General features: G+C 39.4%; 1 protein-coding gene across 1 annotated transcript in view; it reads left to right on the forward strand.

Moving 5' to 3' along the window:
• Window positions 1–27,117, forward strand: part of PCP4 (Purkinje cell protein 4) — a 65,855-nt gene that overhangs the window by 18,280 nt on the left and 20,458 nt on the right. The window lies entirely within an intron of this gene.

Genomic DNA, 27,117 nt, shown 5'->3' on the forward strand with positions numbered 1-27,117 from the left:
TTAGTCAAATCACGTTTCCTTTTCCCACTAGAGGGTTTGGAGGGCTGCAAGCATAGCTTATGTCTGGGGAAACTGAACTCAGTGTGGAAGTAACAGTTCTTCTGGTCCATATATGATTTGGCTGGAAATATTCCTATTCATACTATTGGCACAGGCTGGAGTGAGTGGAGGGATTCTAGAAAAATGAAGCTCAGAGCCACACTTGCTCTTTTGGCAGAAAAGAGGGTGATGGTATCCAAGTAAGAGCTGAACTAGTAGAATTTCTTTTGCCACAATAGAGTAGCTGACTTCAAGTATGTAGCTGAGTGTCGGTGTAGCACAAGGAATTATGGGAAGGCTGCATGTTTGCGCAAGAGGTGGAAAATGATGGATTTGTTATTCTGTTCAAATGGAAAGGGAATATTGTTCTGATCTACTGCCATCCTCAGATCCATCCATCCCTCCACCACCACCAGCAGTCAAATTTACCACCAGCATGGGCACGCATGCCCAGATCCAACAATAGTAGCAGAGCAAACAGGTTGCCACTCCAACCTTTCTTCCATCCCCTTTTATTCAGTAGTAATTTATCATTCTGTGATCAGCAAGAATGTTTTTCCTTGGCAGGCTTTTCTCTAGGGACAAGCAAGGAAATATGGTTTTCTTTTTCTGTCCCCCCCCCACTCCCTGTGCAGGTTTTATACACATCTTGGGGATTTCCTAAGTCTTCTAAAAGTGCTCTGATATGTCAATGGTGCTATTCTGGTTCTGTATGAAAGCACATTCATCTTTAGCATTGGGGGGGGGGGAAATTGGAATCATGGTATCAGATGCTGTGCATCATATTCTTGGTGTATTCATACATTTTTCTGGATGTATGCCCTGTAGAGGTTTGCTATCTAAAGGGTGAATAATATGGTGCTTTTAAAGCATAATCCTGCAGTTTTTAAGCCTGCAGTAAATTTCAGTAAATCCTGTCCCTGTCACATAACCAAGTCAAGTTGTCTCTTGCTTCTCAATTGCCATATGCAGCATTTTGCTTGCTGACTCAGATAAAAAATAAATAGACCGGAGCTGATTTGGTCTGTGTCAGGTGAATCAATGAGCAAGTTAGCTAGCTCAGGGTTGTGAAAACATACTTTTGTTGTTGTTGTTGTTGTTCAGTAGGAAATAGTCTCAGCTCATTGCCTGGGTGGGTTCACCTTGTACAATTAGTACCAGAAGATGAAGGGGCAGTGTTGTGATTCAGTGTCAGCCTGTGGTCCCAGCAGCTGAGTCTGATGAATCTGAGGAGGAGGAAGAGGGGTTTGGAGAGCCTTTGGTGTCAGAGGGAGGCTCTGATGCACTGCAGGACTCTCAGCCTGGCCCCTCCAGTCATGTTCCTCATGAGACTCAGCTGTGTGAGCATGAGGTGTCGGACTTAGATGAATCACAGCTGAATCTGTTCAGAGATGCTAGAAGCAGAAGGCAATCCAGCAGAGCAGAGCAGAGCAGAGCAGAGAAAATCAATGAGGCAACTCAGTGAGAGGAGGAGAAGGCAGTGAGAAGCCACACCTTGGGACTGATAATAAAAGGGGAAGGTGTGGGCAGGGCTGGTTGCTGAAGGCAACCGTTTGAAGACATTCTGAAAGAGTCCTGGTCTGTTCTTGATACTTCTGTTTAACTCTTGTCTGTTGACTCTTGTTTGATATTTTGATTTATTTATTGAAGGAAATATTCTGCTGCTTTTTTGTTTGAACTGTAAATAAATTTGGTTGGGTTTTTCCAGCCTGTTGACTGTAAAAAAGAAAAAGGGGTTGTCCCTGACACACAAACAGGGCCGGTCGTAGGCTGGAACAGAACAGGCAGGGTGTGTGGGGAGCAAAAGGGTATCCAAATAACAATTGATTGTCCTTCCTTTTTAAATCTCTGCCTGATAGTCAGCTGTACTGTTCCTACCCAGAAGAAAGGCTCTTCCTGTTTCTAACATGCACTGGAGAAGAGCATGGGGTACAACGAAGGTTTTTTCAATTTAAACAGTATGCCCAAAATAAGATCTCAGGTGTAATATTTTTGTACTGAGATCTGCTACAGTTAAATCTCTCATTAGATCGGTCAGAGAAGGCATGCTGCAGGTACCATTGGCTTGTATCTGGTGGGTCCCAGGAGATGTGCCTTCTCTGCTGTGATGTCCACCTTATGGAGCATCCTCTTCCCTCAAAAAGAAACAGTAAATCAGCTCCACCCTTTTTGATATTTTGAAAATGCTTGTTATATGATCAGGCCTGGGACTCCTAGGAACTGGAGACTTGCATAGATGGCTCTTATTGTTGAGGGGGCCATTTTTATCCTCCCTTTGCCTAAGATTTGTTTTTTTTGGTTTAGAGGATATTTACTTAATTTTTTAAAATATATTTTATCTGTTTTTATGTTTGCTGCTTTATCTCCTTGTACACCGCTCAGAGTTGCTATTTGTGCAATTGATGTACATTTGATTGACAAATAAAGAAATAAACAAACAGCTGTCCAAAATTTCTCCCTTTCCTCTGTCAGAGCTATGCAGAAAGCTGTCCATTTTTAAAAGAGAACAGCCTGTCCTAGCCTAGTAGTTATTAGCTGCACTGAAATCTGCAGCAATAGTGTGTGCTGCTCCTGTCCACAATAGTCTGCAATAGTCAGAATAAGAATGTTCAACCAAACAGGGCCAGAACCACTGCATAATGGTAGCCCCACATCATATGTTAGTTTAAATATCCCACAGAAATATTTTGGTTGATGATTCTGAATGACACCGAGAGGATTAACGGACGGATGGTTTCTCCCTCCCATCCTCTTCTCCTGGATTCACCCCTTCAAGTAATTTGTCCAGCTTCTGAGGTAAACAGGAAATAATGCCTTCCATTAAAACTGTGCAAACTGTTATCTTGGTCATTAGTTTGAAGTCTATGTTTTATGCAGAAGCTAGCAGGTAGGTATTCTGCATTTCTTCCCCTACCAATTAGCTGACTAACCAGAATTTTCATCTCCTGTAATTGGGTTCGGTGGGGGAAGTTGTGCGAAAGAGCGTGTGTCACTGAACTGAAGAAATGGAAAATATTGCACATGTGGAGACCACACCAGAGGTGGGCAATCTGTATGGATGTTGGGTTCAAAGGGTTTCCCTTGGTGCATGGTACATTTTATACTGGCATTGGAGTGTTTCGTCTAGAGTTTTGTGTGAGTGCCCTAAAGGCTGCTTCTCTTCCATTTCAGGAGATTGATATTGAAGTATTCTAGGGTCTCTTCATGTCTTCAGCTCTACAGCAAGGCAGTAATAACTAACGTTGAGTTTATGAGCATCTGTTGTTGTTTTTTAAAGGGCATCATTTTGCATTTTGAGATTGAGTCATTAAAAATGCACAGAGTTTACTTGCTTAATAAGACTGGGTGACTTGCTCTTTTGTGCTATAAGACACAATCATGAAACACAATGTTCTTAAATATTAAATATTCATTCCGTGACAATGAAAAGATAAAAAGGTACCTTTTGGCAATACCTAATAGCTCTTTTGACTGGGCAGGTGTACTTGCGGGAGAACCTGCCTTTCTAGGACAGATAACCAGAATATTCCAATCTTCAGCATCTTGGCAGATAGAGTTGGCCGTGTGCTTGGTGTTCTTTTTTTCCACAGAAAATAACTGCAACCTAAGGAAGAGGACATACTCCACAACTCCTGATCTTCATGCCTGGACAACCATCTTTTAAAATTTCTCCATGTTGTCATAAGCATATTTTCCATTGCTCAGCACTTCCTATCAGTCACCTGCCTTCACACCAGCCTTTGTGCCTCTTACATAATTTAAAAAGGATTGCCAAACAGTCTCACATATTTTATAAGTGGAAAACTGCATCAAAACCAATGAAGTGTGGCTTAACAGTTCATTTATTCTACAAAGCTTATAAAATTGTAATCTTGAATTACTAACTTCTCTCCTTTTCTTTTTCTTTTAAAAAAGGGATGTGATCTATTTAGCCAAGAAAATTCCTTTTAAATAGCTATTTGTTTAAATAATGCATAACTCATAATTTCCATAGCTTTCTAATGATTTGCCTAATAGAAAAGTAATGTAGATCCATATGAATAGTGCAGAAAAATGAAAATGTTAAAGCCTTTTATATATAAAAAACCCTCCCCGTATTCTGCTATCTTAATATCAAATGTTGATTGAAAGGCAAACTGTATTGCAGAGACTTAAAAACACTCTACTGTATATGGAATTGTCTCATCTATGCTACAGCATATAAATGTAAATATGTAGACCAATGTTGCTTTTATGACCCCCACAGTTTACCAGATTAGATCATGAAAACTGGGGTTTCCCTTGAACCAACAGAAATTATGCAGGCCTTGTGTCATAGAAGAGACTTGAACATGCAGATCAGGATTTACTTTTCAAGGATAAATAAGTGTACAGTTACATCACCCTGAATGAATCTGCTGTATTTTTCCTCCTGTTGAAATCAGTGTGAGGAAAAATAGCTTATTTAAAAATGAACCAGTACAATGGAAAGTTATGATAGCTGTCCATCAAGACTGTTGGAATTCAACTTTGAAAATGGCAGATATGTTATTTTGACTCTTGCCATTCTTTTCTTCTGGGAAATAAATGTCAAGTTTGGTTATCTTCTTTGTACACATAATTTTCGATATTTGCAATGAATAGAATAGAATAGAATAGAATAGAATAGAATAGAATAGAATAGAATAGAATAGAATAGAATAGAATAGAATAGAATAGAATAGAATAGAATAGAATAGAATAGAATAGAGCTGGAAGGGATCTTGGAGGTCTTCTAGTCCAGCCCCCTGCTAAAGCAGGAGAACCTATACCATCTCAGACTGGTGAATGTCTAGTCTCTTCTTAAAAAATCTCCAGTAATGGAGCACCTATGATTTCTGAAAACAAGCTGTTCCACTGGTTGATTGTCCTCACTGTCAGGAAGTTTCTCCTTAATTCCAGGTTGCTTCTCTCTTTGATCAATTTCCAACCATTGTTTCTCGTCCTTCCCTCTGGTGCTTTGGTGAACAACCTGGCCCCCTCTGTCTTGTGGCAACCCTTCAGATATTGGAACACTACTATCATGTCTCCCCTATTTCTTCTTTTCTTTAGACTAGCCAAACCCACATCCCGTAGCCATTCTTTGTATGTTTTAGTCTCCAGGCCTTTGATCATCTTAGTTGCTCTTCTCTGAATTTTTTCCAAACTCTCAACATCTTTTTTGTGATATGGTGACCAAAATTGGCTGCAGTATTCCAGGTGTGGTCTTACTAGGGTTTTATAAAGCAGTACTAATACTTGGCATGATCTTGCTTCTATGCCTCTGTTTATACAACCCAGGATTGTATTAGCTTTTTTGGTTGCTGTTGCACACTGCTGGCTCATAGTCAAGTGATTGTCCACTAGGATTCCAAGGTCCCTCTCACAGTTACTGTTTTTAAGCCAGATCTCACCCAATCTGTATTTATACCTTTGGTTTTTCCTGCCTAAATGTAAAACTTTGCTTTTCTCCACATTGAAACTCATTTTGTTGGATAGGGCCCATTGTTCAAGTTTGTCAAGATCTTTTTGGATCCTGAGTTTGTCTTCTGGGTTGTTGCTACTCCTGTTAGTTTGGTGTCATCTGCAAATTTATTTTTTTATTTATTTTTTATTTTAAATTCCATTTATATCCCGCCCTTCTCCGAAGACTCAGGGCGGCTTGATGAGTTCCCCTTCAATTCCCTCATCTAAGTCATTTAGGAAGATATTGAAGAATATTGGGCCTAAGGTGGAATCTTGTGGTACCCCACTGCTTACTTCTCTCCATGTGAATGTAATACCATGAGGACTACTCGTTGAGTACAGTTTTTCAGCCAGCTATAGATCCTTCTGGTGGTGGTGTTGTCTATTCCACCTTTTTCTAGCTTACCAAGGAGTAGGTTGTGGTCTACTTTGTCAAATGCCTTACTGAAATCTAAGTATACTATGTCCACTGCGTTTCGCTGGTCTACTAGTTTAGTCACTTTATCGAAGAATGAGATAAGATTGGTTTGGTATGATCTGTTTTTAGCAAACTCATGCTGGCTACTAGTTATGACTTTGTTTGCTTCTAGTTGTTCGCAGATCTGTTTTTTGATTATCTTTTCTAGGATCTTCCCAGGTATTGATGTTAAACTGATTGGTCTGTAGTTTCCTGCATCTGTTTTTTTCCCTTTCTTGAAGATGGGGACCACATCAACCCTTTTCCAATCCTCAGGTACTTCCCCAGTGCTCCAAGATTTATGAAAGATGTGGTATAACGGTTCTGAGATAACATCTGCCAACTCTTTCAGATCTCTGGGATGTAAACTATCGGCTTTCAGTGTTTTATATTTGTCAAGGTTGGATAGGTGTTCTCTTACCTTATTTTAATTTTTGTTTCTAGTATGTCTTTTGCAGTGCTTTTTTTAGTATGTTGTGCTATAGTTAAGCAGCTCTGATTTTTCCTTGTTGCCTGTAATTTCCTTGCCATCATCTCTCTTTAGTGGGCCTACAGTTTCCTTGACTTTTTTTATTGTTGTTAATATGTTGAAAGAAACTTTTTTTAAATTGTCCTTGATTTCTGTTGCAAATCTTTGTTCATTCTGAGCCTATGCTTTCCTGACTATCTTTGCATGTTCTGGCTGTCTGCTGATAATCGACCTTAGTTATGTGCCCCTCTTTCCATTTTTTGTATTTATCCTTTTTGTCTTTCAATGCGCTCTGTGTTTTTCAGAGCTGGTTTTATGTTGTTATAGAATGAAATATTCACTGTAACTGGCAATGACATTGGATGGGTACATTACACTCTGAGATCTTCCTGTGTGTGTGTGTGTGTGTGTGTGAGCGTGCATGCGCGCATGCATGTGTGTATGTGTGCATGTGTGTATGTGTGCATGTGTGTATGTGTGCGTGCTTTCTTCAGCTTTGAAATAACTTGCAACTATCTTGTTCTGAGAAGTCTGTGAAATCAGACCACCAGATTCAGACATTTTGGGGCAAATTTTGGCAGCATGAATCTAGAACACTACCAACATAAATTATTATCAGAGGGTCGCAAGCTCTTTTTCAAAAATACAGCAAAATCAAACCTATCCTTTTTGTTCTCTACAGATTGTCTTTGACTTACGACCCTTAGTTAAGCAACTGTCCAAAATTACGACAGTGCTAAGCAAATGACTTAATAATTGACCTCACAACCTTTGTTCCATCCCCACGGTGACATGATCCAAATTCGGACACTTGGCAACCAACATGTATTTATAATGGCTGCAGCATCTCAGAATCATGTGAGCACCATTTGTGAGGCTTTCAGCAAACAATGTCATTGGGGGAATCCAGATTTGTTTAGCAATCACACAATTGACTTAACAACCATGGCAAAAAGAGTCATAAAATCAGGCATGACTGACTTAACAATCCTCTTGCTTAGCAATGGAAGCTCAGTTCCAATTGTGGTCATAAGCTGAGGACTACCTGTATTCTGTTTGTTACACTGGCTTTTTCCATAGTTGAAGCTGATGAATCAGATGCTGTCTGTGCAGAATGCAAATTCCTATGCTTTGTTCTATTTCAGTTTGTATATATGCACGTATATAAGCACACCAAAGCTGATTTAAGATGTTTTTTCAGACAAATTAAAAAGCTAAAGATACTGTGTGTGTGTCACAGCAGAAGGCAGCACCTAGTCAAATATTGGCTGATCAAACAGGGTTAGACTTGATTCATATTTAAATGGAGACTCCTAGAAAAAATCAGAATCATAGGCTAGACTGAAATCTTGAAAAAACAATCCAGGCAAAAGCAGTGGCAAAATGTATGTGTATTGTTGCCAAGAAGACAAGATGGATGTGTCCACATAGTCACTAGGAACCCAGGTTGACTGAAGGGAGTTTATTTTTATCAGTTGCAATTTTTGTCTACTTTTCAACATCCATGTCAAATATGTTGTAAAATGGGTTATTAAGGTATCTACGGTTGTTACCAAATCAAATCAACTCAAGTTGTTTCACAACTATTGTAGCTGCCATCATTGTATGTGCTGAAGTTCAACAAGTATTCCTAGATGTAGTCCTATATTTTTAGATGGAGTGCACGTCCATTCAAAGTTGGCTGAAGTTTGGTGCCTGAGTTTAGCATGCTTCTCATTTGGCAATAATTTAAATAAACTTTAAGGTGGTCCTTGAATACATATTTGCTGAAAACAACAGATGGTTCACTAATTTGTTGGTAAATATTACCAAAATAAATATAAAATACTTCCCCCCACCATACATACAGCATCTGTTGAATGCATGAGATTTGGATAATATATTGGTGTATTGAAACTGCACATCAGATAAAAGTTTATTCAAGTGTCTATCCCCAAGCCTGAGCATGATCCACGGATAAACTAATGCACAGAAATAACAAGATTCTCTGGGCTTCTGTGCCACTTGCAAGACAGGTTGCATATAGTAAAGAACTTTGTCATGGCTTTAACTTGCACCTCTGCCATAACTCAGCCCAAAACCAGAAGACGAGATGATTCCATCAATCCCCAGATAATCCTCAGCCTTCACGTTTTCCCTTAATAATTTGTAACAGCAGTTTTGCTGTTTATAGGCTTCCCAGTCTCCCTCTACTATTGTTTTTGCCCTCCATGTTAGGTCAGGTTTTGCTCTCCCATCTGAACAGTGAATCACAGGCAATAAGCATTCCCATTCAGTTTGAAGATATAGATTTTCTTTTTAAAAATTTTTCAAGCATGTTTCAGAGAAATTCTTGAAGGTGCATGTGAGTGTGAGGTCTTCCTTTGCATATTTGTCTTTCCAGTGGCTTTCCATGCTTGGATTTTATCTCAAGTAAACACATCATGAGGGGGAATTCGTCCTATTGAACTTTTTTCCAAACATGTAAGTGCTACTGACATAGCTAAGGGGAACTTCTGTCCTTAAAAAACAAAAACAGATTAATCAATCTGAGGAACTTGGGGAAATCAGCCATCCAATTTCTCCACTCACAAACTTGGGAGAGAATGTTGAAAGGTTGATGCCTGTCTTCCAGTCTTGGGGGCTGGAAAAAGGCAAGAGCATGGAAACCCAGCAGAAAATAAAAGATGTTGCGAGATCATATTTGTGCTGTGATCAGATGCAAATGAGGATATGGTCAGAGTCCTAACGCCACAATACCACTGATACACTTCTAAAAATTATTATTCCAAATCATCATTAGAGACAGTCTACAAGGTGTAGCAAAATGCCATTTCCGTAGTGTGGAATTGTATTCTTGTGTTACAGTATACTACCAGTTTTCTGTTCTTTATGCAATCTGTGAACTTTATAAAGCCCACTCGTCATCTTCAGGCTTGTGTCTTCGGCTTTGTGCTTTACAACCCTGAAGATGCCGAGTGGGACCTCCTCGAAACATCGCCAAAACACCCTCAATCTTACACGGGAAAAGACCCAAATACGCCAATACACACACACACACACACACACACACACACATACATATACATATACATATACATATACATATACATATACATATACATACATACATACATACATACATACATACATATGTGTGTGTGTGTGTGTGTGTGTGTGTGTGTGTGTGTGTGTGTGTGTGTAAATTATTCAAATTGCTAATAAAGAATTTTAGGCAGTCATAAGTTGTCACTATATCCTGTGGATAGCCTTGAGTTAGGCCAAAACAGGAAAGAAAGAGTTAATTAGCAAGGCATATTCAAATGACTTGACAAATATTTAACACACACACACACACACATATATATACATACATATATATATATATATATATATATATATATATATATATATATATATATATATATAATACACACACACACACACACACATAAGAAGGGACGTGGCGGCTCAGTGGGTTAGGACGCTGAGCTTGTCGATCAGATGGTCGGCAGTTTGGCGGGTCGAATCCTGAGTGCCGCACAGCAGAGTGAGCACCTGTTACTCATCCCAGCTTCTGCCAACCTAGCAGTTCGAAAGCACATAAAAATGCAAGTAGAAAAATAGGGACCACTACGGTGGGAAGGTAACAGCGTTCCATGCGCCTTTGGCATCAAGTCATGCCGGCCACATGACCACAGAGACGTCCTCGGACAAGCGCTGGCTCTTCGGCTTTGAAACGGAGATGAGCACCAGCCCCTAGAGTTGGAAACAACTAGCACATATGTGCGGGGGAACCTTTACCTTTACCTTATATACACATAACTCACTTTTTTTAATAAAGTGGTATGCTTTTAATTTGATCAAAGCTGAAAATCTTTAAAACTTTAGCCTGTTGATAATGTAAGATGTTAATGATTATAATCTGGAAGCTTTTTGTGTTTCTATTGTGAACATAATACATTTAGCTTGATGCTCCAAAATTACCATGTAATTTGCCATAATTGGAAAATTTCACTTGAAAGAGTGACAGAATTTAGAACAGCAGAAGACTCATAAATTAGAAGCAAATATGTGTCTATTGTTGCTTATATTAGTCTGAAGAAATTTTCTGCAATCCACACTGCAATCTACTCAATAGGGAGAAAGCATTTAAGTTCAGTTAACATCTAAGTTTAGTCACTTTCATCATCCTAAATACCAGCATCAAAACAGTAGCTAGAAAATATACGTTCCCCGTATATTGTAGCATGTATTGGTCTGTCCTTCCTTTAAGATGTTTACATTACACAATTGTTTTACCCACCACGCCCAGGCAAAAGTTTACATATATTTTGAAATTAAGCAAAATTTTGGATTTATAATGTTACATTTTGAATATTTCAGTGGTAGCTCTGGCCATCCACGCTCATCCTCATGTGTTCCTCAACCTCCTAATTAGAAATGGCCCTGCAGCCAATCCTGAGCTTGTATGATGCTCAACAGAATGTGAAGCTCAGTTTGCTCATCCATATCCAAGTAAATTAAACAGCAGCAGTTTGAAAACTTTTCAGATTAACAGCTTAATTGAAGTAATCACTGTAGAAAACCTGAGGGATATTAAGTTGTCCCTCTTGAGCATGCAGAGCTGTGTGCCCGAGAAAGGAAATCTCCATTAAAAAGTGCCTCCTCCAATCCGCATAGCTGCTGCCATAATCGTGCCTGAGGTATGGCTGGCAGTGATATAGGTCAGGTCTATCTCTCTACTGGCATTTAAGCCATGGAGTTCTCTGCCAAATAATCTAACTGAGCAGAAAAATGATTTTAAAGGCATACTCTTGCCCAATTACTTGAAAGTTATTCATTCTCTCTCCAATGCCTTTATTTTATTAGTTCTGTGGCTTCATGAAAGCAAACATTTACACTATTCCTTTTTATATGAAAAATCTTTAAATTGTGGATGGCAAACATGTAAATAAATGTAAAAGTATGCACACTTCCATAAATTCAATTATAATTCAATTATATTCTTTAATTTCTTTCTCCTATCCATCATACCATTGATCGATCCGCAGTATTGTTAGGACACATTGATATATCTGGACAGTTTGCACTTCCACAGTGAGTACCAACAACCTAGGACAGTGGTAGGCAGCCTTGGTTCTTTTGTGACTCGTGGACTTCAAGTCCCAGAATTCTGGGAGTTGAAGTCCACGAGTCACAAAAGAACCAAGGTTGCCTACCCCTGACCTAGGACAACCCTTGAAGAAATTAACAAGTTTGCTGAATCTTAAAATGTCCAGTTTTAGAAAGAAATATATTCAAAAATCTTTTTCCCTGTCTGGAAGTTCTTGAAAATAAATTCTTCTGGTAATAACCACAAGCATATAAAATGTTCTTCTATCTTTGATGTAAAGCTGATGTGACATGAATCACTTGACAAAGACTCTTTCAGTCCTGAGAATTCACTCCAAAATTGCCCATCAGATGCAAAGTTCAAACTACAGTGTTGTAGTGTTGAGATGGGAAATATAGAAAACTAAAATGTAACCCTTCAAATAGGATTAGCAAAATCAAAAATAGAAAAGAGGTAACGGGACTCCGTCTTCCCCTAAAAATGGAAATCTCTATTCAGATATATGATTCAATCCCTTCCCCTTGCAAATCATATATTTAATTTAGCAACAGCAATAGCACTTAGACTTATATACCGCTTCACAGTGCTTTGCAGCCCTCTCTAAGTGGTTTACAGAGTCAGCATATTGCCCCCAACAATCTGGGTGTTCATTTTACCCACCTCAGAAGGAGGGAAGGCTTTAGTTAACCTTGAGGCAGTGTGAAATGAACTGCCAAACTGCTGGCGGTCAGCAGTCAGCAGAATTAGCCTGCAGTACTGCATTCTAACCACTGCGCCATCATGGCCCTTTAAGATATCATCCTGTCCAAAAGAATTTAAGTGCAGACCTCAGCCATGTTACAGATAGTCTTCTATTTATGACCACAACTGGTTACTGAGCAAATCAGTTTTTAGGTGAGGCTCCATGTGGCTGTTCCAATTGCGCTTAAGTGGAGCTCTAGAGAGAGGGCCCAGGCACGCTGACTGCAGATGGGCAGGGAGAGGGTCTGGGTGTCCCACCACATCCAGGAGGCCCTGGTCTTCTTCCTGCCCCATTGGGAAAAACAATCACGAGAATGATGGTGTTCACTAATAAAATCCCTTGGCACGCTGGAGGAATGGAGCTCAAATTTAGCGAAAACACTAATTTTTGACTTTATTCCAGAAGGTTATGAGTTGAGGATTACCTACAATTATATTCAGCTTTAGCTCTGGTAAAAGAACAGAAATTTCTGCACTGAAAATGCAGGTGTATAAAAGCAAATTTTTCTATTTATCCATTGATTTGTGTCAGAACAGGTGCAGCGTTGACTAGCTAAGAATATTGTTACTTTTGTTCACTTGAACTTTTCCAGGAACTTTCAGAATTAATTGTAGTGATATGTCAGTGCCTTTTCTTTTATTGCACTAAGTAATGCAGTCTAGTCACAGGAGATAATTTACAATTCATTATGTTTATAATAAATAGGGTTTATTTGCAAAAGATTTTAATCAGGTAAACCAGTAGGCTTTGTGCTTTAAGGTCTTCAAAGATCTGATTTTCCCTGTATAAAAGAAATTAAACACTGTACTCTGAAATATACAGTATTTTCTAAGAAAATTCAAGAGGCAAAGGATTTTGGTTTTTTTTAACTAACTGGTTCCTGACAGGTTTTAATGTCTATAAGTAAAAATAACTTGTGTGAATGTGAAAGATCAGTGAAGTTCGCCACATCACTAGCCATTCTATCAGCAAACCAGTCAAAAAAAAAGTAATTTCCTTCCTCTGGTTTCATCATTTACAGAGCCCTTGTGCATTAAATCTGAGTCTGGAGTTTCCAAAGAGAAGTTTCAGTCAGTCACTGCTCAGCTGCAACTAACCAGTAGCTGAGAATGCTAGCCAATTTGCACCTGCCCTCCCAGCTTCAAACCAGCCACTCATGGAGTTTGCTGCCTGGTTCCAATACTTGGGAAAATAGGTTTCTCTTAATATGATTCTTGTATCCTCAGGAAATCCTGACAATAGCAAGCAGCGATGCCTTGCCTCTCCAAGTTAGGTTGGGTGAAATGGAGTTGGAGATATCCTGGGCGGCAACCTGACTAATAAGAAAGCAAATAATCCATCAGCCTAGGATAAGGTCATTGGAATCTGGATGTCACCTGCAGCTGAAGTGCTCAAGAAGTAAGAACAATCTTTGTTTTCAGAACACGCTAGCAGGGGTAGGCAACCTTGGCTCTTTTATGACTCATGGACTTCAACTCCCAGAATTCCCGAGCCAGCTGGAGTCCACAAGTCATAAAAGAGCCAAGGTTGCCTACCCCTGTGCTAGGGAAACAGGTTGGGGGGAGGCGGGAGGGGTCTCTACCTTTAGCAGATACTGGAGATACTGGTAGAGCACAATCTTTTGTCAAATTCCGCCTGTCCAAAACCCTTGCTTGGTAACCAAAATTCATAAGTTTCTTCATAAAATGAAATTGGTGGTTTAAAACAAAGTAGATATCAGACTGCAGTGTCTTTCTATCCTTTCATTAGATCAAGAGAGAAAACATTAGGAATTACTTTATACCAGGCAAGAATATCTGACCATCTGACTGGAGCTATTTTCTCAACTGGTAGAGGGAAAGCCTTTAAAAGGGGAATGAGTTTCTTAAAATTATTCATCTTGTTATGTATTAGGCTTTATTGGAACACCTAAAGCTTCTATAAGAGTCACCACCAGGAGGCGTTGAACTGTATCTGTTTTGGCGGGAAGCATTTTCGGCGGGAAACAGAGGTTCAATCCGATTGGTTGGTTGAGTACCTGACCAGGTACTGGCCAGGTATATATTAGAGTGCAGTTAGCCCCTATTCCCCAGTACAGTCACTTCCACCTAATAAAGAGCTGTTGTTGTACTCATCGTCTCGGCGTCCTTCCTGCTCTCCAGAACCCACTACACAACACATCTTAAATATAGTAAGTTATTTATTTAGCTGGACTGTATTCAGTTTGGACAAAAGTTAGCACTCATTGATTTTTTTAGAAGATTTGCTGCCCTATGTGGTACAGGACATGGGAGAACTGTAAGCTAGACCACAACTTTAGCTTGTCAGAGCAGGATGAAAATTTGTCAGGACCTTTTCCAGTCAAGAGCCTGCTGAATATATTAAACTTAAAGGTTAACAAATGTTGACAATTGTTAACAATTCTTGAAAAGTGTTGTCTCGTCTAGTTCCTCCTGACAGCCAGTATATTTGATCCTTAATAGAAGTGGGGAGATTCACAGAAGATTCTGATAATCAAAATTCAGCAGAGCACAAAGAGAAGGAAAGGTCAGAGAGACTGCAAGAGGAAATTACACCGGTTTTTATCCGACCTTTTATTTCAAGTTTCAGTTAACTATTACTGCAGGTCACGCCACACATATATCCAGAGTGACAGAAGACCCTCACGTGTGCTCTTCTCATCTTAGCAGTTGTTGTTGTTGTTAGCTGCAAAGTCGTGTCCGACCCATCACGACCCTATGGACAATGTTCCTCCAGGCCTTCCTGTCCTCTACCATCTTCTGGAATCCATTTTAGCTCATGCCTACTGCTTCAGTGACTCCATCCAGCCACCTCATTCTCTGTCGTCCCCTTCTTCTATTGCTCTCAATCTTTTCCAGCATTAGGCTCTTCTCCAGTGAGTCCTTCCTTTTCAATAGGTGGCCAAAGTATTTGAGTTTTAGCTTCAGGATCTGGCCTTCTAAAGAACAGTCAGGGTTGATCTCCTCTAGGACTGACCGGTTTGATCGCCTTGCAGTCCTAGGGACTCGCAGGAGTCTTCTCCAGCACCACAGTTCAAAGGCCTCAATTCTTTGGTGCTCAGCCTTTCTTATGGTCCAACTTTCACAGCCATACATTGCAACTGGGAAGACCATAGCCTTGACTATACGCAGTTTTGTTGACAGGGTGATATCCAGGGCTTTTTTTCTCATAGAACGCTCAGAACGGAGTTCCGGCATCTTTTTTGGATGGAACCTTGTAGGGTAGGCAAGGCGGGTTGTATGACATGTGTGAGTTCCGCCACCTTTTTCTTTTAGAAAAAAAGCACTGGTGATATCTCTGCTTTTTAGTGTGCTGTCTAGATTTGCCATGGCTTTCCTCCCAAGGAGCAAGCGTCTTAGCAGTAGTTCTCAAATATTCAGGTGGATAGAGGTATAGTTATTCTGTAGTTTGGGTAGAGTCTAGAACTGTCCCCACCAAACTATTACCTCCTGATGTGTTGAGACAGCAGAAACATCCAGGGCTCCTAATGGCACCGAAATGTGAATGGAAGCTCAGACCTGGAACAAACTCTAAATGTGCTTTAAAATGTGCTTCGGAATGAATTTCAGCCTGCAGGGAGTTGGCAGCCCATACATACAGGTTTTTGGCAGTAAAATAGATATGAAAAGAAGTTCGCTCAGGGAAATTGCAACACTAATGAGTGAAAGAAATATGGTCTGCTCTAAAACATGGACTTCCCAGCAAGCTGTCAACCAAGAGAGCCTGGCCAATCCGTTTTAATGGAACATTTGACATGCTCATTCATCCAGGCTGAATGCAAAATGTTCATCTGACTCACGTGGTGAGTTGGTGGGGAGAACCTTTCAGAAAACATTATTCAGTACGAAAGCTATAGTATACACAGTATTAAGAGACTCTGGAAACCAGCTTGGCAAGAGATTGTTTCCATCTTTATCTACTGCTACCAAAACACTCATCAATGTGATGTCATTGTGACTGTGTTTAAAGGACTCATACTATATTTCCAGGATCACTATAGCTGTAACAAATCTCTGTGTGATAGTTTAGAAAAATACGTTTTCTCATTGGTACATCCATATCCCCATGTTGTTACTTCAACTATTCTTCACAGGAGCAAACCGGCAAACAATCATTTACATAGGATGTATTTATCTTCTATAAAACTCCAGAAATGTTTAATTTTCATTGCAGTGCACATGTGCACTTCAGAACCAATATTAATATTACATAAATGTTGGATAGCAATGTAACAAGGAATGGTTTAAAAAGGGAGAGAAGAAGGAATTTAAGCTGCATCAAATTCTTTAGCCTATTTGTAGCTTTATTTTTCTTATTTAAATTGCTTGCTCTGACATGGCACCCCTCTCCCCAGTGTGCTAGATTTTAAGGCACATAGTCCTTGTTACCCCAGGAAACTTCATATCTCAGTGTTCTAGGCAAGGAGGTAAAGAAAGAACAGATTATACCGTCATTGCTAGCAACAGAAAACATTCCCTCGGGAATTGAGAAGTTCTACTTATCTCTCTAGTAACTTTCATACTGAATGGTTCCCTAGATTATTTCCCATAGAAACTAAGTTATAAATAATGTGGTGGAATTGGACTGAACAAATAAAAATTTGCCAATTGCAATTCAAATACTTTAAACCTAATGTCAGAATAATCTGCACTTCTAATTGAGATTCCCTCCTGCCTCCCAGCTCAACAGTCCCTATTCAATGAATTAAAAGCTACAAAATCATATAGAGCCATCAAGGTAAATAAAATGGCACAGAGAGGAAAACTAAGATTCATAAAAAGACATTTGATTGATACATTCAAAAGATTCTTCCATATTTTAAAGAATATCTAAAATTATTTTTTTCTGCAAAAAAAAGCATAAATCTGTTCTCTACCTGTTATTTAGGAAAAAACATTTTTCACTGCAATGGCCACCATTCCCTGACAGGTTTCACACTGAAGGCCAGATATGGCTTGTAATTTGTGAAGTTGTCCTAAAATCCATTGTGTTGGCAAAAATATAGCTTGACCCCTACATGAGTTATTACAGAAAAGTAAAAAAAAAATCACAGCTCACTTTAGGAATCCATTGACAAGGATAGCCATCCTGAGAGGCAGCCATCCAAACCCTGTTGTAAGGTGGCCAATGAAAAGAGTCCTCCACTATTCTAGACAGATTATTTGGTTGTTTGATTATGGTTTTTAACAGCTGTCTTGTGCTAATATTCAACTGCATCCCCTTTGCCTAATGCAAGCCTGTGCACTTCAACAGAGAATAGATCTGCTCTCCAATGCACTTGACAGCCTTTTATTTTAGGGTCCCCAACACCAGTCTGTGGGCCACCACTGGGCCACAGCATGCCAGAAACTGGGCCATGCAAACAAACAAATCACCATCCACAGGATGCAGGCAGCATGCAAAACCATGCCCACTCCCGTCTGCAGAAAAGCATGTCTCCATAGTCCCTGGTGCCCAAAAGTTCAGCAGCTGCTGTTTAAATAGAATACTACTGTAATATCTTCCATCAGCTTTCTCTTATGCAAGTTTACCAGTTCTTCTAACCATTCTCCATAGAGTTTCTGGGTTCTTGCCATTCTGTACAGTACTCCTTTATAAGGATGCATAATAGCACACAACTAGAGCAAAGCTCTAATGCAGACATGTCAAACACAAGGCCCAGGGGCCAGATCCGGCCCGCGAAGTGGTTTCATGTGGCCCGCGAAGCCATCCTGGAAACAATGAGGGAATGGCCCCCGCTGCCTTGGCCCTGGCCCAGAGACCCTCCTTCTGCCAGAGACCCTCAGATCTGTCCCACTCCTGCCCAGGCCCCCATAGGCATCCTTGATGCGAATGATGTAGAGCTGGCCACACCCACCCAGTAGGCCACGCCCACCCAGGCCACACCCACCTGGCCCTCCTGAGGGCAACCGCAATGCTGATGTGGCCCTCAATGAAATTGAGTTTGACACCCCTGCTCTAATGGATCCCGGTTAATGCTTCTTTTAAGTTTGCTGTGAACCCATTAACAACGTTTAGTGCTGTTATTCAACTAGATGCAAATCTACCTGACAACAGTACTTTCAATCCATCAGTAATAGGGTAGAAAGTATACTAATGTAGCTTATTTACCCAAATGGCTTTCACAAATAATTGCATTAAATAAGTTCAAGGAAATTGGCATAAAGTGATATGAAAATCATATGCATAACATTTATTTGCAGAGTTTACTTTGCACCTCACATGGACTATTCTATTCTCTCATTGGCAAACTATAGTATATGAATGCAAACATAAAGATGTGAAACCTTCAAAAGTTTGAAGCCAAGATTGCTACAAGAGAAGACAGAAACTAGGCAAATATTCACAAATTCTCCACAATACGTCTGAAGTCTAGGGCACCCAAGAGTGAGTAACTCTTCAGAGGGGATGGAATGAGGCCAGGAATAAAAATGCATTCTCTTATTTCCATGATGAATCATTCTGAAACAGTTTGTTTCCAGAAAAGACAGATGATGTTTACTTTAGAAGCAAAGACTAAAAGTAATCATAAGTTTTTCAATACAATTTAGAACGAAGCAACTGAGATGTAGGGCAACATGCTAGGAAACTTCTGAGGGAAGCAGTAAATACTACCTCCCTTACTAACAGTGCAATCCTATTTGTGTTTTTCAGAAGTAACTTCTACTCTATTTACAGGAGCTCACTGCATAGAAAGTGTTTTATTGTAGGCTATATTTTATTGAAACAATCATTTACTCTCATGGTATTAACTGTTGGCCAGTCTTGTTACATTCATGATTACATCAGACTTGTTCAAATTAGAAAACAAATGTTATAAAAACTCACAAAATTAAGAACATTTTTTGAGAATACACAAAGTGTGGGTTTTAATGAAAGTGTTATTTTGTTATTGATTTTTTTCTCCTTTTCCATTAGTCACTGTGGCTTTTTTCTACACTGCCATAAGTCCTTTTTCCCCGGTGATTTTATTGATTATATTATACACATAACATGAGTAAATCTAGAAATATATTAAAAATATTAAAAAATTAAAAAGTGCAGAAGAAAGAAAGAAAAAAGAAGGAAAAAAGAAAAGATGGAATATCCTCCTTCATCCCCAACAAATACTGTTTAATCAACATTCTTATCACTATCTCCTAAAGTAAAACCAAACTGGACCCCATTCTTTATAAACCAGTCTCTAAAACCTCATCTCTCCATTTTATCAGCAAATGTTCATTCAGGGTTATCAGAAATACATACCTCTTACAAACGATCTCTATTAAACCCAATTTGAATCCTTCCTTTTACACGAGGGAAATTCGGAAATAAACCTCCATTTCGTTATCAATGACAGACACTCAAAGACACAGAACCTTTATTATACACATTAGAAAACTACCACATTACATTACTTTTTGACATAATCGCCATTCAAATTGAGGCACTTGTCAAAACATCTTACAAGGTTTGAAATTCCATAGTAGTAGTCATTCGGTGCCAAATCTGGGCTATGGGGGGAATGATCAAAAACATCCCAACAGAACACTGGAAGTTTTTAAGAAGAGACTGGACATCCATTTGTCTGAAATGGTATAGGGTTGGACTAGATGACCTTCAAGGTCCCTTCCAATATTATTATTATTATTATTATTATTGTTGTTGTTGTTGTTGTTGTTGTTGTTGTTGTTGTTGTTGTTTCAAGAGTTCTTGCAGTCTAGTGATGTATGGGTGAGCATTATGGTGAACCAACACCACACCGGAAGTGGTGCCATGGAAAATTCTGCCAAATGTGAAGATGCCAAAGGAGTACTGCTAGTGAAGTTCATGGGGTGTGGTTCAACCATCAATTCAGAAGTCTACTATGAAACATTATGAAAACTAAGACAAGCCATCCATAACAAGCGTTGGGGCATGCTGACTTCCAGTGTGGTGTTGGTTCATGATAATGCTCGCCCACATACCGCTAAATGCACCCAAGAACTTTTGAAGCAGTTCCATCGGGATGTTTTTGATCCCCCCATAGGCCAGATTTGGCACCGAATGACTACTACTAAAGAATTTCAAACCTTGTAAGAAGTTATGACAAGTGCCTCAATTTGAATGGCAATTATCTCAAAAAGTAATGTAATGTAGTTTTCTAATATGTATAATAAAAGTTCTGTATATGCGAGCGTCTGTCATTATAACCAAATGGAGGTTTTTTTCCAAGTTGCCTTCTTATTTATGTATCTTTTCTATTTAAAAATATTCCCCTTTTCCTCCTTTCAAATAAACAAAATCTTTAAGACTTCCTCATTCAGTTCCAGTCTAAAAATCATGAAACATTACCAGCAATATCAACCTATTATTTTAACCTTGATCAAAGAAATCAATTTTATATTCATATTCCTTCTTTCTCCCAACAATCTTTAGATTCCTCAAAAAAAAAAAGTTTTAACATCTGCTTTTTCATCCTCTCCTTGTCCATTGTCTCAAAATTCTTGGTGTCTTTGTCAAGATACTTTTTTTAACTCCAATGGATCAACTTCAGGAAATCCCTTGTTGTAAACCTAATGTTAAAAAATTATCCAAATCATTTCTCTGGTTTAATTTCCATGTGTTTTTATTAGATCATTATCCTATTTCATTTATAAGTCCATTATTTCCATCTCTTTCTTTTACGCTACAAATTTTTGACTTACCCTAAATCTCTTCCCCCTTCCCCCACCCAGCTCAGGACTGTATAGTCTCTTAAGTTGGACTTCTCTCTGGTGGAATGTACTGTCTTTTCTTTGGGAAAACTCTGTGCTGCAAAGATTCTCCTCCACTACTTCTCATTCAGATGTGCATTCCATCACATTTGGTGATTTCAATAAAACTTAGCAAAAAAAGTCAAAGTAATTAATAGGTTTGTATAACATTAGAGGCTATAAGCTTGATGAAATCTGGTAACTCCCAGCCAATCACTAGCTCAACACAAAAACACAGTTCCTGCTGTCCGTTCATTAAAAAACTCACTATCTGGAGTTTATGGATAAATCTGTGGTTTCTGGAGAAAACTTGGCAGCCCGAATCCCATATCTGAGTCCCGTTTTCAGCTGTAGTGTGTCTGTCTATTCTAGAGTGGTGTCAGTTCACCATCATGGTTTACCAGAGGCACCTCTGTTATGAATCCTTCTGGAATGAGGCACTATAAAAATTGTAATTTTTTGACATACTATGAAATAATTCAAATATTTTAGTTCTTCTGAAAAAAATAAGAGATCTTCCCAATTTTTAAAGTTTGTGTAAAAACCCTACTATAATGGAAATAGCAGAACATTTTTAAAATGTAATAAAATAGCTGAAAGAGACACAATAGTAATTATTTTGTGGTCTATTATTGGCAAAGATTACTAATGTGATCCAAATAAGAAATACTTTTTACTCTATAATTTAAATGGACTTTTCTAATATCAGCAAAAAGAAAAAAAATGATTGATTTGTTATACTATTACCTTCTAATAATTGGCAGAAATCACCTAAAAACAAAGGAAAGAATTATCTGAAAGTAGCCCAAAGTGAGAAAACCTGGCTGGGGAAAAAAATGAAAAAATAATTTGAAGAAGAAAATAAAGTTTGATATCCTCTTTGCCAATCATTATGTTAAGGCAAATAATAACAAGAGTGAACCTGAGGAATATTTGTATTTTAAATCTCAGTGGAAGAAAACATTCTTTGGAATCTCTGGAATTGTGCTTGACTTTCCTCAGGAATCTGAACTGCTTAAAAAAGCTTGGAGAGACTATTTGGTATAGTAGTTAAGGCATCAAGCTAGATACCAGGAGGCCATGAGTTCTAGTCCCACCGTAGGCACAAAGCCCCAAGATATAGACAATGGCAAATCTTGCCAAGAAAACTAAAGGAATTTGTCCACGCAGTGGCCAGGAGTCAACATGGTCTTGAGGGCACAAAAAAAGTGCATTATCCTCCACCATCATTGCTCCGTCAATAAGTACAGATTAAAAAAAAAACATGTAAGGGAAATCCCACAGAGTCTAGTATCGACTTCTGGCTTTGACCCACCAGCGTAACAACTGTCTCTAAATAATGAGCTAGTAGCTAAGAAGTGTTTTGTGCCTTTTCGATTCATGTGCTGCTGGTCTTCCAAGAGTGTTAACCATCACTGTTATTTCTACTTGGAAACTGCTTCTGGACTTTGTGCTTGAGGTGGCAAAAATGAAACTTTGATTTTGGGTTTTACCAATTAGATAGATTTGTTGTTATAGAAATGGGTAGTTTATGCTATTAGGTAAAAGTAAAAAAGTTGATGTCACTATCTTATTCTGCTGCATCAAAGGAAGTCAACGCCTTTTCTTTCTTTCTTTTCCCCTACTTTTCTATACTTTTCCCTTGCATTTTTCCTCCCCCATTTTTCCTATTATTTGCTTTTGTATTTTTGTATTTTATATTATAAACTAATAAAAAAAATCATCACTGTTATTTCTTTGAGCTTACCAGCAATTATTTGTATGTGAAGATATATAAAGCTTTGTAACTGTTCCTGGAAAAATAGGTAGATGTATAATTGGGAATTGTATTTTGATAAATTTCTTACTGCAATCCTTCAGTTATCTTCCTGAAGAACACTCTCTGAATAATCCCAGCCCAGATCCCTCCAAAGTTTGCAATATAACAGTTTAGTAAATGGGAAGTAGACAAGAAATGAAAAGGATATTCCTCAAAGAAGCAGAAAATCAACAAAACCATCCCCATCATCAGCAAAATCAACAGAACTGATAAATGAATTAAAATAACTGTAACCTATCTGATTTTTCTTCTTTAGGCTTAAATAATAATCTGTTTCCTTTATTTGAAAGCTGCAATTGTTGCTTTAAATATGCCAGAGAGAGCAAGTCTACATGTAATGATAATCTAAAGACCAAATAATGAGGTAGGGATAATGGATACCAGACAGGGTGAAAAGAGCTATGATAAATACCGGTATCTCTCTCTCTCTCTCTCTCTCTCTCTCTCTCTCTCTCTCTCTCTCTCTCTCTCTCTCTCTCTCTCTCTCTCTCTGTGTGTGTGTGTGTGTGTGTGTCTCTCTGTCTCTCTGTCTCTCTCTCTCCCTCAGAAAACATATATATATATATATATATATATATATATATATATATATATATATATATATATATATATATATATATATATATATATATATATATATATATATATATAAAATGTTTGTTAAGCATTCAGAATACACTTGCGATAAGTGTAAATTTGTGTAAATCTCAGAAGGGTATGGCTGACTGATGAGAACAAATAAGTTTGAAATGATCATATTGGTCTCCCTTTATTCTTTGTTAGCAAGCCCAAAAATTTGCATAAATATGAGCTGCCACTGCTGTGGCTACTGCCTGTAGATGGCCTTGGGCTAGGCTGAAACAGGAAATAAGATTTGTCCCGTGTCTGGGACTAAGCAAGTGTATTCTGAATGCTTAACAAACATTTAACACATATCTTCCTTGCTTCTCAGCTAACGGAGAGAGAGAGAGAGAGAGAGAGAGAGAGAGAGAGAGAGAGAGAGAGAGAGAGAGAGAGAGAGCCTGTGGCCTAGGGGTTAAAACAACTGCTTAAGACGCAGTTCGCACAGGTTCGAATCTCAGAAGGGTATGGCTGGCTGATGAGAACAAATAAGTTTGAAATGATCATATCATATATATATATATATATATATATATATATGTTTTCTGAGGTTTTCGCGGGTGCCTGTATGTGGATCCTTGGTTTTTCGGGTTTTTCCCCGCGTAGAACTAGAGGTGTAGGCGCAACGTTTCGACGGAATCCCATCCGTCATCATCAGGCTTTAGCTTCCTTCTTCTGGGAGAAGCATGTGGCTGTTTGTTCCTCTTTTTTTTTAAACTGCCAGAGGGGGTGTGTTCTGTGGAGGTGTGCTCTGATTGGGTAGGGGACCAAGTGTGTTCTGATTGGGTGGGAGTGTGTTTTGAATGGTGGGTGTGTTCTGATTGGGTGGGGGGGTGTTCTGAGTGGATGGGCTGGTCTCAGCTGCCAGCTCCAGACCTGAGCTGGTGAGTTGTGCTGCTTTTGTTCGGCTTCGTGTTTGTGGTGGTGCCATGTTTTTATAGTGGGTGTCAGTTTGCTTATTGTGTGGTTTGGAGGGGTTTAAAGTGGCTGATGTTGCAGCTGTAGTTAGGTTTCTGTTTTGTGGTTGTGTGTCTTTATCGTTGTGGGTTCGGATTTGCTTTTTGAATGGTTGTGTGGTGGTGATGTCATGTGATGTTATCATGAGTTTGGGTCTGGTATCATTCTTGGTGGTTGGGCCTCGTCTGTCAATCAAGGCGGGTTTCCAAATGGCTGGTAGACGAGAGGTATCATCTCGTTTATTCATGCTGTGGGGGCGTTTTTCTATCTCAATGGCTTCTCTGATTATTCTGTTGTTAAAATGTTCAATTTTGGCGATAGTTTTGGTTTTTTTAAAATCAATTTCATGTCCCGTGGCTTCAAAGTGTTGGACCAGGGATGAAGTTTGTTCTCCCTTTCTGAGTGAGTTTTTGTGCTCTTCAATGCGTGCACTTATTCTTCTGTTGGTCTGTCCGATGTATGTGGTGGGGCAGGTGGTGCATGGGATTTCGTATACTCCTTGGTTTTCTAACCCAATTATGTCCTTGGGGTTTCTTAGGATGGTGGATATTTTTCTGTCTGTGTAGAATGCTGTTTTGATGTTGTGTTTTTGAAGGACCTTGCTGATTCTGTCTGTGGTCCCTTTTAAGTATGGGAGGAGGGCTTTGCCATTTTCTTGTTCTCTGTCTTGGGTTTTTGTGGGTGTCTCTCTTCGGATTAAGTTGGTAATCGTGTTTCTTTGGAATCCATTGGCTGTTAGTACATTAAAAGGGACCACAGACAGAATCAGCAAGGTCCTTCAAAAACACAACATCAAAACAGCATTCTACACAGACAGAAAAATATCCACCATCCTAAGAAACCCCAAGGACATAATTGGGTTAGAAAACCAAGGAGTATACGAAATCCCATGCACCACCTGCCCCACCACATACATCGGACAGACCAACAGAAGAATAAGTGCACGCATTGAAGAGCACAAAAACTCACTCAGAAAGGGAGAACAAACTTCATCCCTGGTCCAACACTTTGAAGCCACGGGACATGAAATTGATTTTAAAAAAACCAAAACTATCGCCAAAATTGAACATTTTAACAACAGAATAATCAGAGAAGCCATTGAGATAGAAAAACGCCCCCACAGCATGAATAAACGAGATGATACCTCTCGTCTACCAGCCATTTGGAAACCCGCCTTGATTGACAGACGAGGCCCAACCACCAAGAATGATACCAGACCCAAACTCATGATAACATCACATGACATCACCACCACACAACCATTCAAAAAGCAAATCCGAACCCACAACGATAAAGACACACAACCACAAAACAGAAACCTAACTACAGCTGCAACATCAGCCACTTTAAACCCCTCCAAACCACACAATAAGCAAACTGACACCCACTATAAAAACATGGCACCACCACAAACACGAAGCCGAACAAAAGCAGCACAACTCACCAGCTCAGGTCTGGAGCTGGCAGCTGAGACCAGCCCATCCACTCAGAACACCCCCCCACCCAATCAGAACACACCCACCATTCAAAACACACTCCCACCCAATCAGAACACACTTGGTCCCCTACCCAATCAGAGCACACCTCCACAGAACACACCCCCTCTGGCAGTTTAAAAAAAAAGAGGAACAAACAGCCACATGCTTCTCCCAGAAGAAGGAAGCTAAAGCCTGATGATGACGGATGGGATTCCGTCGAAACGTTGCGCCTACACCTCTAGTTCTACGCGGGGAAAAACCCGAAAAACCAAGGATCCACATACAGGCACCCGCGAAAACCTCAGAAAACAAATATCTTACCTCTACGGGGAGGAAATCTACCAGCTAACCAAGACCTACGAAAAACTCGAAGTACGAAGAGCTTCCATTCTGTGTGACCTCACATTCCTACGCAACTGCCGAGATCAAAATTTAATCCCCACATCCTTCCAATTGAAATTCCACTCCAACTCTGCAGCCATCAAACGCATCCTGATAAGAACAGAACTGGCCCTAATCAGAAACGAACTACACACAAAAAGATTCCTCCTGGACCGAATCAACAGAGACCTCCTCACACTTCACCTCAAACTCAGCAACAAGATCCACCCCACACTTTGGGACAAATTCAAACAAATCGCCGTCTGGAGAGCTGAAACAGAGACTGCCTACAAAACAGACACACACACCAATAAACTCCGAAGACTAAAGGAACGCCAGAAACAAACCCCTCCTCTCCCACAGCAACACATGAAACAAACTGTGCACAACATCTCAGATAGGATTCTCACCAAAGCCGAAACCAACGTCCTGTCTAAAGGATTTAATTTTGCAGTCGCTCCCAAACACATTCCCACGGAAACCATTATATGCGGAGTTGAATCCAGCCTGACCAAAATTAACCCTGATGACGCCAACAAAATCAGACTCGAAGTTACCAACATCCTCTGCACCAGCAAACCACCCAAAAGCAACTTACCCAAAGAGGAACAGACAGCACTACTTAACCTAAAAAATGACACCAGCATAATCATTCTGCCAGCAGACAAAGGCAACGCCACGGTGGTAATGAACTCATCTGACTACCATACCAAATTATCCAACCTACTCCGAGACTCCACATACAAACTCCTCAAGACAGATCCCACCACCTACCTGGAAAAAACCACAAAATCAAAAATAAAAGCCACCCCCATCAGTGAAGAGATCCAGAAAACAATCATTCCCAGAGAAAAATCATCCAGATGTCCTAAGCTCTATGGT

Source organism: Vipera ursinii (assembly GCF_947247035.1).
Source record: "Vipera ursinii genome assembly, chromosome: 4".
Taxonomy (NCBI): domain Eukaryota; kingdom Metazoa; phylum Chordata; class Lepidosauria; order Squamata; family Viperidae; genus Vipera; species Vipera ursinii.